Here is a 12,584-nt window from a genome sequence, read left to right as displayed (position 1 = left end):
ACATAAGTCAAATGATTTGCCCAGGGTCCTATATCTAGTAAGCACTTAAAGCCAAATCTGAATTCAGCTTTCTCTGCCTCCCAGTTTGTTGTGCTGTACCACCTAACTGCCTCAGAATTTGTTTCTAAGATTTTGGGCACTAATCCCATCAAGCATCCTCCTTCTGGCTTCACGTGGTTTTTGTTTTTAGTTGTTTTTTCCTTCCTCTTCAATAATAAGTCCATTTTGGACAATACATGTAGAAAGTCTTCTCTTTACTTTTTTGGGAGCTCCTCATCTCCCAACTTGGCAGAGCTGGGAGGGAGATCAGAGTTAGGGGCCTGGCTAAAGACTTCTCTAAGGTCAGTGTACTATCTGAAATCTTGATAGAACATTTGCATTTGGCGTAAGAAGAAGGAGGCAATGGTGGCATATATGAGGTCCAAATTCTGTCTTTCGGTGTAGCAGAGGTGATCTGGGTAATCTCTGATTTGCTGGACAGCGTTTTAGGAGGCACCATCATCCCTAAAATATCGGCACACAGAAATCTAACTATCCTTTGCACCTATAATAGGAGGCACACCTAGTTAGGTAAGCATTTATTAAGTGCTTACTGGGTACTAGGCACTGTGGGATATATTGAAATCACTGCCTATGAAAGAAAATTCTCTATTATTTAATATTTCCATAGTACCTTCTAGGTCCAGCCCCTGGTGTAACCCCCCAAAGAGTTCAAGTTCCTTCACAGATTCTCTCTTACTCATTCTTATTTTTTTTTCCTGAGGGGCTGGTGGTGGTACAGAGTTATTTCTCCTTCCACACATTCAACTCAATAACCATTTTGCAGCTTATATTCTTAGAGAAGTACATGATATACAGACAGAACACGTATTAAGCACTTACTGTGTGCTAAGCACTATGCTAAATGCTGGAGGTACAAACACAAGCAAGGCAGTTCCTACAGTGAAGGAGCTTTCATGATAATGGGTGCATAAAGGACAATTAGAAGTGAAGACGGGCATGGTAAGGAGCAATCCAGAAGAGTCATGAAAGTTGGCCTTTCAGAGCCCAGGCACCCCAGGGCAGAGGGGCTGTGAGGCTAAGAGATGCTTCTAAGGTCACTCAGTATGTGTCAGAGGTAGGCCCTGACTCCAAGTCTGTCCATTTGTGGACTGGCTGAGGTCAGCCCTCCAACCATTACACTTCATTGCTTTTCATGATCACTTTTATAAATGCTGGAGTGGAGATTTCTTCCTATGCAGGGTAGCTGTGGCTGAAAAACTGAGGAATTGTTCCATTTGGGCAAGATCACTGATAGAAGAAAGATCAAAACATGGGGCTCCCATTTCATATATCCTTAACTTATAGTATCTTGGGGTTTGAGATGGCAGGGACCTTAGATACCATGTACCATGACTTTCTCATTTCATAAAGGAGAAAACTGAAGGCCATAGAAGGCAAGTAACTTGCACAAGGTCACATAGCTAGTCAGTGACAGAGTTTGATCAAGACCACTGATTCCATAATGTTATCTTAACTGTACTCATAATTGCATCATCCCTAAATTCCAAACCAGCAGTTGTCAGACATGGAATGTTTCTTCTTCTTCTTCTTCTTCTTCTTCTTCTTCTTCTTCTTCTTCTTCTCCTCCTCCTCCTCCTCCTCCTCCTCTTCCTCTTCCTCCTTCTTATTCTTATTTGTTCAGTCATTTCAATTATGTCTGACTTTCTGTGATCCCCATTTGGGATTTTCTTTTTTTCCTTTTATTATTTATGTTTATTTATTTATTTTTAGTTTTCAATATTCATTTCCACCAAATTTTGAGTTCCAAATTTTCTTCCCATCTCTCCCCTCCCCCCACCTCATAATGCCTTGCATTCTGATTACCCTTTCCCTCAATATGCCCTCCTTTCTATCACACCCCTCTTTTTCCTTATCACCTTCTTCTCTCTTTTCTTGTAGGGCAATATAGGTTTCTATACCCCACTACCTGTATTTCTTATTTCCCAGTTGTATGCAAAAACAATTCTCAACATTCATTCCTAATACTTTCAATTCCAACTTCTCTCCCTCCCTCCCTCCCCACCTATCCCCACTGAGAAGGCAGGCAATTCAATATAGGCTGTATAAGTATAGTTTTGCAAAAGACTTCCACAATAATCATGTTGTGTAAGACTAATTATATTTCCTTCCATCCTATCCTGCCCCCTATCTATTCTATTCTCTCTTTTGACCTTGTCCCTCTCCAAAAGTGTTTACTTCTGATTACTCCCTTCTCCCATTTTCCCTCCCTTCTATCATCCCCTTCACCTCACTTGTCCTCTTCTCCCCTCTGTAGTGCAAGATATATTTTCCTACCAAACTGAGTGAGCATGTCATTCACTCAAGCCAAATGTGAAGAGAGTAAACTTCCCTTTTCCCCTCTCACATCCTCCCTTTTCTCCTCCACTGAAGAAGCTTTTTCTTGCCTCCTTGATGCATGATAATTTACCCCATTCCATTTCTCCCTTTCTTCTCTCAATATATTCCTCTCTCACCCCTCAATTTTATTTTATTTTTTTTAGGTATCACCCCTTCTTATTCAACTCACCCTGTGTTCTGTGTGTGTGTGTGTGTGTGTGTGTGTGCGTGTGTAACCCCTCCAACTACCCAAGTATTGAAAAAAGTCTCAAGAGTTACAAATATTATCTTTCCATGGAGGAATGTAAACAGTTCAACTTTAGAAAGTCCTTCATGTTTTCTCTTTCCTGTTTACCTTTTCATGCTTCTCTTGATTCTTGTGTTTGAAAATCAAATTTCCTATTTAGTTCTGGTCTTTTCATCATGAATGCTTGAAAGTCTTCTATATCATTGAATGACCATTTTATCTCCTGAAGTATTATACTCAGTTTTGCTGAGTAGGTGATTCTTGGTTTTAATCCCAGTTCCTTTGACTTCTGGAATATCATATTCTAAGCCCTTGGATCCCTTAATGTAGAAGCTGATAGATCCTGTGTTATCTTGATTGTATTTCCACAATACTCAAACTGTTTCTTTCTGGCTGCTTGCAATATTTTCTCCTTGACCTGGGAACTCTGGAATTTGGCTACAATATTCCTAGGAGTTTCTCTTTTAGGATCTCTTTCAGGAGGTGATCTGTGGATTCTTTCAATATTTATTTTGCCATGATCTTCTTCTGCAGAGAAGGAAAAACACAATCTTGTGAATTGATGCAGCTGGCTGAATGGGGACCCAGCTATCTGGGTAACTCATCTCTTCCTTTCTTGTCTGCCTCCCCCTCTCCTTCCTTCTCCTCTCCAAAGGAAGGTAAATTTGCATGGCCAAAAGATGACCAGTTGATTGGGTTTTACTGGCTAGTTCCTTTCCTTTCCTGTCTTTTCCTTTCCCAAAATCTTAAACCTACTTCACTCTGAAGCTGGGATGCCAATGGGACCCTACCTAAGGTCTCTTCTGGACCCTCCTAGCTTTAGAATGATTATCAGGACAAACTGTTGCTGTTTCCCCCCCAACCTGACATCTTTCTTTTTCTTGGCTTCATTAAAGGGGCCATGCCCTGGCTACTTCTTTAACAGTCCTATTCAATGAATAGGCATTGCTTCACCCTAAGTGAGTACCTGGAAAGATCTTGGCCTAAAGGGGCCAAGGTCTCCCACTGCATCTTGAGTCATCTCCAGTCATCCTGATGAATATCTGTCTGGTCACTGGATTCAGATGGCTCTGGAGGAGAAGTGAGGCTTGTGACTTGCACAACCCTCCCTTACCAAAGCAAAGTCAAGTGCAAGTCATGTCTTCATTTCTCTGATGGCATGATCTACCTTGGCAGGGAAGGATGAACACAAAAAAAATCAGGGCAGTTTTCCTTGATAATTTCATGAAGGATGATGTCTAGGCTCTTTTTTTGGTCATGGCTTTCAGGTAGTCCTATAATTTTTAAATTATCTCTCCTGGATTTATTTTTCGGGTCAGTTGTTTTTCCAATGAGATATTTCATGTTATCTTCTACTTTTTGATTCTTTTGGTGTTTGCTTTGTAATTTCTTGATTTCTCATAAAGTCATTAGCTTCCATCTGTTCCATTCTAATTTTTAAAGAACTATTTTCTTCAGGGAGCTTTTGAACCTCCTTTTCCATTTGGCTAATTCTGCTTTTTAAAGCATTCTTCTCCTCATTAACTTTTTGGGTCTCTTTTGCCATTTGAATTAGTCTATTTTTTAAGATGTTAATTTCTTCAGCATTTTTTGGTTCTCCTTCAGCAAGCTGTTGACTTGCTTTTCATGATTTCTTGCATCACTCTCATTTCTCTTACCAATTTTCCTCCGCCTCTCTTACTTGATTTTCAAAATCCTTTTTGAGCTCTTCCATGGCCTGAGACCATTGCATATTTACTTTTGAGGTTTTGGACGTAGAAGCCTTGACTTCCTCTGATGTTATGCTTTGTTCTTCCTCATCCAAAAGGATGGAAGAAAATACCTGTTCCCCAAGAAAGTAACCTTCTGTAATCTTATTTTTTCTCCCTTTTTTGGGCATTTTCTCAGCCAGTTCCTTGACTTTTGAGACCTTTGTTGAGAGGAGGGTATATTCTGGGGACCTGTAAGTTCTCACTTCCTTCAAGGTGGCACAATCAAGGGAGAGGTGTTTACTCCTCTCCTGACCTGTGCATTGCTCTGAGAGGAACAAAAAATTTTTCTGCCCAGAATATGCAATTGAATTTCCTCTCCAGAGCCTCCACCAGTTCTACCTCCAGTGTTCCTCCTCACCCCTGGGTGGAGCCCAGGGCTGAGAATCAGACTAGTGGTTCAATTCCTAGGGGCTTTAGGGGGAGGTCTCCCAGGGCTGCCACTTAGGGCTGAAATTGGATCAGCCCTTCAATTCCTCTAGCAGCTCTAGGTGGAGAGCTTGAAAATGGCAGCTGCTGGAGCCTTCCCACTGACCTTTGAAGCTGTCTGTGGCATTTGTGGGTTGAGGAATCTGGGAACTGCTGCCAATGGCACCCTGAATCCTGTTCTGGGTCCTGTCTCTGCTGCTGGTCTCTGTGTTGGTTTGCACTGGCCATACTGGTCTAGTCTTTGCTCATTGTGCTGGTTTGATCTGTGCTCCTCGTGCTGCCATTTGGGATTTTCTTGAGGAAGATATTGGAATGGTTTGCCATTTCCTTCCAGCTCATTTTACAGATGAGGAAACTGAGGCAAACAGAGTTAAGTGACTTGCCCAGGGTCACACAACTAGAATCTCTGAGACCAGATGTGAATTCACAAAGAGGGTCTTTCTGACTCCAGGCCCAAAACTTTATCCATTGCATCACCTGGCTGCCCATGAATGTGTCTACACCATGCTAGAAACACAAGCTCAATTCAATCAGTTGGTTCTTTCAATTATGTCTATTCAAACATTCAGCACTGTCAATAGCCAATGAGTGTGCTTGGTTTGACACATTTGTCACAAGACTTTTCTTTTTCTTCCTTTTTTTCCATGGTAGAGATGGGGAAGGGGGGCCATTTATTGGGAAGAAAATTTAAAAGATGAATGCAAGTGCTCTGAGGACAGGGGCTGTTTTCATCTTTTTTCTTTTATTCTCAGTATCTTGTGACAGAGAAGGTATTTAATAAGTATTTGGTAAATGGAATTGAATATCCAAATTGGCTGATTAAAAAAAAACCAAAAACTTATAATTAACAAGATCCACATTTTTGAAACTTAGCGCTTTCTCTGTTTATCAGTAGTCTTGTGATGGCTAAATCCAGGGGCTGTTTCTCAATTCTCACCTCTCTAGTCATGAGAGAATTTCAGGCTAGAAGAGATTTTTTTTCATTGTCCAATGCTCTCATCTTACAGATGAGAAAACTGAAGCCCAGTAAAAGTGAACTGACCTACCCAAGGTCCCTCAGAGAGCTAGTAGAAGAACCAGTGTTTGACTGTGACTCCAAATCCATTATATTGTACCACGTTGCTACTCTTTTAATAAGGGTAAGTCACTTAACCTCTGAACCTCAGTTTCCTCATCTATAAAATAGGAATAATATTTTAATTTTTTAAATTAATTTTTAATTAATTAAAATTTTAATTAATTTTTAATTAATAATATTTAAATAATATTATCTGTCTCATAGAGTTATTGTGAACTCTTTCTAAGTCTCAAAGTACTAGAGGTGTCAAAGTAGTTATTGCTATTTCAGCAGCATGCCAACATAGTCTGAGAGATTTAAACTGCCTCAGATGGATCCAGCAATAGCCAATATTTTGATAACACTTTTTGATTTGTGAACTGCATTATGTACATAATCTCAATGGAGATTCACAGCCATTCTAGGAAGTAGGTGCTTTCATCATTACCATTTTGCAAATGAGGAAATTGAGGCAGACATAGATTAAATGACTTGCCAGGGTCACATAGCAAGTAAGTATCTGAGACCAGATTTGAACTCAGACCTTCCTGACTCCATGCCTAGAGGTCTAATCCACTGCACCACTGGCTGTTGAAAAGATTGAGGATTTTGAATTTACCTGTTAGGTAATAGAGTTAAAATTTCTGTGAGTCCAGGAAAAACAAACCTCTGTCTTAAATATTCCTTCTAACAGATTGGATAAAGGGTCATGGTATTATGGATTTACAGCTGGAAGGAATCTTGGGAGTGGGCACAGTTGAATGAACCCTGCCTCTGGAGTCACAGGGTGTGGGTTCAAATCACACTTCGAATGTTTGTTGTCTACATGACCTTGATCAAATTGTTCAACCTCCCTGGGGGTCTATTTATTACCTATAAAATAAAGGAATTAGATGAGATGATCTTTGAGGTGCTTCAATTCAACTCAAACCATGTGATTCAATACCATTAATTTTATAGATGAGGAAAACAAAAGCTTAGAGACTTTACCCAAGGTCACACGGTAGCAAATGTCATTGTCTGAGTTTGAACCCAAGCCTTTTGGTTCCACAGCCAACACCATCCACTGGCAGCAGATTAGATTGGATAACCTGAAAGACCTCTTCCAATTCTCGGATTCCATCCCTATGATAACAGAGAGGTGTTCCTTAACTGAACAAATAGAATAATGCAAAAAAAAATATATATATAGAAGAAACCAAAGCACAAAGCTGACCCTCTAAAGTCTGAGTCTTGAGTCTTCCCCGGTTCAGCCCTGCTTGTTGAGGCTGTGGCTTTGGGCCAATCTTCAAGCTTTTCTACCTCAGCCTCCCTGTTGGGTAAACGGCGACTGTTACGCTGTGATTAATTTCTCTCATAAGGGGGTTGTTTGTATTAATTAAAGGTTGCGAAGAGCTTTGAAGATGAAAAGTGCTGACTTCTTATGCTACTGGGAGGCACCAAGTCATGGAATGTGATAAAACTGCTTCCCTAGATAAATGAAGAAAAGTGAGCCACTCTGCATGGGGAACTTTGTGCATATGGCTGACACCTCAGCACTGGAAGAAGAGGAAGGGATTCTTCCTGACAAGAGCAGCGGAGTTACATCCAGAAGCTTCTCAAGGGGAGGGATGGTTTCACGTTTTACTTTGGCCATCCACGTAGCAAGCACTGAAGAAATATTTGCTGAAAGGAACCGAATGAAACTTAACCTGGATAGTTACAATTGCCTTAGTGACATATTCATTTTTCTAAATTAATCAGTACACTTCATTTTGACCCATAGATACTCCCTCTAAAATGCTCAAACAATCCCCCTTGCATGGAAGATATAGTATAGATCTATGACTGGAAAGAACCTCAGAGGGTGCCTGGACCATCCCCTCATTTTACAGTAGGGAAAAATAAGGCACAGGGATGTTAAGCACCCAGCCCAAAATCTCAGAGACGGGACTGGAACCCAGGTTCTCTGACCTCAGAGCCAGTGCCCTTTCCCTGATCCCCCTACTAAGTGGTTTAGTAGAAAGGAGAGATGTACCCTTTATCCTTTGAATCTGATGGAAGTGTGCCACCATGAATCATTACAATTGATCAGATTGACTTTCTTTACGTTCAAAATGTCTCAGCTGCAGGCTGCATTTTGTTTTGCTAATAGTCAAAGATGACGTGTCCTCCTCTCATTTTCTCTCTCTGTCTGTTCCATTTCTCCCCCTTTCTCAACTTCATGCACTTCCTTCAAGTCATCTTTTTTTCATGGTGCTAATCATTTTCAGTTATTCTTCACCCCCTTCCCCGATCAATAAATAAACATTCCAAGTGGCCCTTGTTGACAGAGGTGGGACAATCTACTCTTTATAAGTATTACAGGAACCAGAGCAAACACGTCAGGGGAACCCAAATGGCCAATGAATATTGAAGGATATTAATTTACTTCCTTCAATCGTCTTTATGAACTCTAAAAAATAAACACATACTGGGAACAAAGGAGGAAAATGTCAGGCTTGAAGCTGGCTTGCTGGCTGGGGGTTGGGCTTGCAGTTGACCGTGTCTTTACCTGACTTGTTCTAAGGTCATGTTTCTGCTTCTCCCATGAGGATTCACCTTTCAAGAAGGATGCAAGGCTTATGTGCTTCTGGTCCTTAGGAAGGTCATTGGGTTTGCGCCTGATTTTTCAAAGGCCCAGATAAAAGGAAAACCAAATGGCCAGTGGCCCATGAAGCCTCAGGGCCAATGTAGGATTTCAAAAGGACTTTTTTTTTTTTTTAATATGGCCTTTTAAAATGAAAATTTCTGTCTTTTGTGGCTCATGTAAAATCCATTTTGCACTTGTCTGAGTTTACAGATTTGTTTTTTATTGTCTGGATTCCAAGAGTCACAGAATCTCAGCATTGATAGGGACCTCAGACCAGAGGTCATCTCTTTCATTTGTACCCAATCTAGCATTCTCCCTCCTTCTGCCCTCTGATCCCACTCTCCTGTAACTATTTCAGGAAATTCCAGGCTGTCTTCAATCACTCCCTCTTTTCCAGTTAGCATCTCCCCAATCCTTTACTCTTCCCCCATCCCCTAGTTTCAGAACCATGAACCATGAGTAGGCTAATTCTTCCATTGTACCTGGATGAGATGTGTCAATTTTCTCCCCTATGACCTCACTCTACATTCTTGTAATTTTATGGACCAAAGCTGTCCCTCCCTCACTCTCACTGCTCTATATATATTAGAACTTAAGCCCTCCAAGGGCAAAGAATACCAGTTTTTCTTTTTTAAAATTTGTATACTGAGCCCCTAAACTCAGTGCTTGGACCATAGTAGGCACTAAAATAATTTTTCATTGATTATATCTGACATAGCTCCCCTGCATAGGATCATGGATTTTGACCTCAAAGGGGTCATAAAGGTCATCAAGTTCAGCACCCATATTTTATAGCTAGAGAAACTGAGGCCTGGAGTAGAGTCCTAGCCTTTGTTAGAAGAATTCTGCCCTTTGTCCTTTGGACATCTATGAGGATTAGGAACATTTTCTTTCCATGGTGTCTAAATTTCTCTCTTTGCAGCTTCTCCCCTAGTTCTGTCCTTGCAGGGGAGAGGCGTTGCAGAAGTCTGGGAGGCAAGGTAGTTCAATAGGATGAGTTTTGAATGTGGAATCAAAGGAGTTGGCTTTGAGTCCTACCACAGATACTGGTACCTGTGACCTGGGGCAAGGCCTCTCACCTCTGGGCCTCATTCACCTTTTCTGTAAATTGAGGGAATTAGACTAGGTAGATTCTGAGGTCCTTTCCAACCCCCAGTTTGTGATCTTATCTCGACTCCCCTTGCTGCACAGTCGTTTCAGTCATGTCTGATTCTTCATGACCCCTTTTAGGGTTTCCTTAGCAAACATACAGCTGTGGTTTGCCATTTCTTTCTCCAGCTCATTTTATAGATGAGTTACTGAGGCAAATAGAGTTAAAGGACTTGCCCAGGGTCACCCAGCTAGTAAGGGTCTGAGGTCATATTTGAACTTAGAAACTGACTCCAAGCCCAGTGCTCTATCCACTGCACCACCTAGCTGTCCCAAATTTCCCCTTTAAAGGTCAAAACAACAGATATCATTTCAGCTATTAGTCAGGGATGTGATACAGAAGGTTCATGGTTCAGTTAGCAGCAGAAGCATATGCTGTGTAACGTCCCTTCCAGCCTGGGGATTAGATGGAGACAAGGGGACCTTGATTTCTTAAAGCCAGCTATTATTTCTCCCTCAAATATCCTCCAGGCTAAATATTCTGGGTTCCTTCCTCCTAGGAGTGGACCCTGAAGCTTTTCCTTATGCTGATTGCCTTTCCCTGAACATTCTCTATCAATGTGCTTCTTAAAATTTGGTGCTTAGGACTGAGCCCAGGACTTCAGAAAGAATTTGATTAGGGTAGAGTATTATGATACCAGTACACTGGTATTGACAATAATATTATAATAATGTCTAACATTTATAGAGGGCAATGAGCTGGTGCAGTACATAGAGTGCCAGGCCCAGAGTCAGGAAGTCTCATCTTCCTGAGTTCAAATCTGGTCTCAGACATTTATTAGCTACGTGACCCTGGTCAAGTCATTTAACCCTGTTTACCTTAGCTTCCTCTTTTGTAGAACAAGCTGGAGAAGGGGATGGCAAATCACTCTAGTATCTCTGCCAAGAAGACCCCAAACGGGGTCACAAAGAGTCAGACACAATCGAAACATGTGAACAACAATAAAACTGTGACCCTGGGAAAGTCACTTGATCTCTGTCTAAATTTTCTCATCTGAAAAATGGAGCTTAATAATAGCACCTACCTTCCTGGTTGTTATGAAGAGAAAGTGAGATAGTATTTTTTTTTCAGCCAAAGAAAGATAAAGTTTATTTAAGCTCCATCATATTGGGTAGACTCTTTAAGGAGCCTCAGCATTTGTGACACTTATATTGACAAGTGGGCCAGATTAAATCTCAGCTAGATTGAATCTGAGCCAATGTGAGATAGTATTGGTATAGCATTTAGCACAGTGCTTGGTACTTTCCTGTTTAGTCATATCCAACTCTTCATGACCTCATGAATGCCAATACCATGGTTTGTCGTTTCCTTCTCTAGTGGACTAAAGCAAATAGAAGTCAAGTGACTTGCCCAAAGTCACACAGCTAGTGAGTGGCTGAGGCCAGATTTGAACTCAGGAAGTTTTATGACTGTAGGCCTGACTATCCACTGAGTCACCTAGTTGCTCCCTGCCTGCTGCATAGTAGGCACTTAATAAATGCTTGTGAATTTTTTTTTTAAATTAAACTCGACATCTCCAAAAGCAAATTCAACTTTCCCTTCAAATCCACTCCTCTTTTAAACTTTCCTATTTCTATTGCTGTCCTTCTTCCAGTCACCCAGATTCAAAATGAGATGTTGTAGACTCTTCATTTTCTAGAATTCCTCTCTCCCAACCCCCAAACCCATAATCTCAAACCTTGCTGATTTTTCCTCCATTGATGTGCCCAATGTTGAAAAGTTGTTTTACAGTGCAACTTTAAATTTAGACTTAGACTTTGAGGACATCTTCTACAAGTTGCATTTAATTCTCCTCCCTACTCATATGACCATCCTGCCAGCACAGGTCCTCTTCATCTACTGCCTTGACTCTTGCAGTTACCTCCAACCAGGCACTCTGGTCTTTTTCTTTCCTTCTTTCCTTCCATTCTTCCTTCCTTCCTTCCTTCCTTCATTCTTTCCTTTCTTCCTTCCTTCTTTCTTTCCTTTTTTCCTTCCTTCCTTCCTCTCCCCTCCTTCCTTCTCTCATTTCTACCTTTTATTCCTTTCTCCCTCCTTCCCTCTTTTCCTTTCTTTCCTTCCTTCTCTCCTGGGGATCATCTTCAGAGAAATAATAATTAAACCTGTAGGAGCTGATGAAATTACCAGAGGAGTATAAAGGGAGAAGAAAAGGATGCTCAGACCAGCTTCTTCATCTATAAAACAAGGGGTTTGGACTAGATCAGTGATGTCTAACTTAAATAGAAATGGGGGCCATGCAACTATACATAAGGAAACCTATGGGCTACATATTGACTTATAAAACTACCTATTAAAGCTTTCTATGTTATGTTGTATTTTCATTTATTTTGTTAAGCATTTTCATATAGTTTGGGATTCACTCAGGAGAACTATGGACCACATGTAGAAGGCCTCATTGGACACCAATGGACTAGATATGGACCTCCATGGTATCCAAGATCATTCCTATCTCTAAATTTATGGTCCTATGACCTCAGTTCAAATTCTAGCTCTGTGTACTCTTAACTTGTATAAATTTAGGCAAATCATCTCACCTTTTGATCTCAGTTTCCCCATCTGTAAAATAAGGAAGGTTAGCCTCGATAGTTTCTATTGTCCCTTTCCAACTCTGAATATATGGTTCTACGACAATAATAATATTTGCTAAGTACTTTACTGTTTTCAAAGAGATTTACAAATATTATTTGATTTCATCCTCACAAGAACCTTGAGAGGTACATGCCGCTGTGATCCCTGTTTTATAAATGGAGAAACTGAGACAGACAAAGGCCATATAACTTGTACAGTGTAACACGGATAGTAGATGTCTGAAGTCAGATTTGAACTCTGGTCTTCTTGACTCCAGGCCCAGTTCTCTATCCATCACAGCACCTAACTGCCCTAAAGGTGAGATCATCCTCTACTGAGGCTGATAACCCTGGTGTAGCTCTGGTGTCAGAGGACTGGGGCTTAAATTCCATATG

Source organism: Notamacropus eugenii, chromosome 6, assembly GCF_028372415.1.
Source record: "Notamacropus eugenii isolate mMacEug1 chromosome 6, mMacEug1.pri_v2, whole genome shotgun sequence".
Classification (NCBI taxonomy): domain Eukaryota; kingdom Metazoa; phylum Chordata; class Mammalia; order Diprotodontia; family Macropodidae; genus Notamacropus; species Notamacropus eugenii.
The sequence above is the reverse complement of the archived record's forward strand: the minus strand, read 5'-3'. Positions refer to the sequence as shown.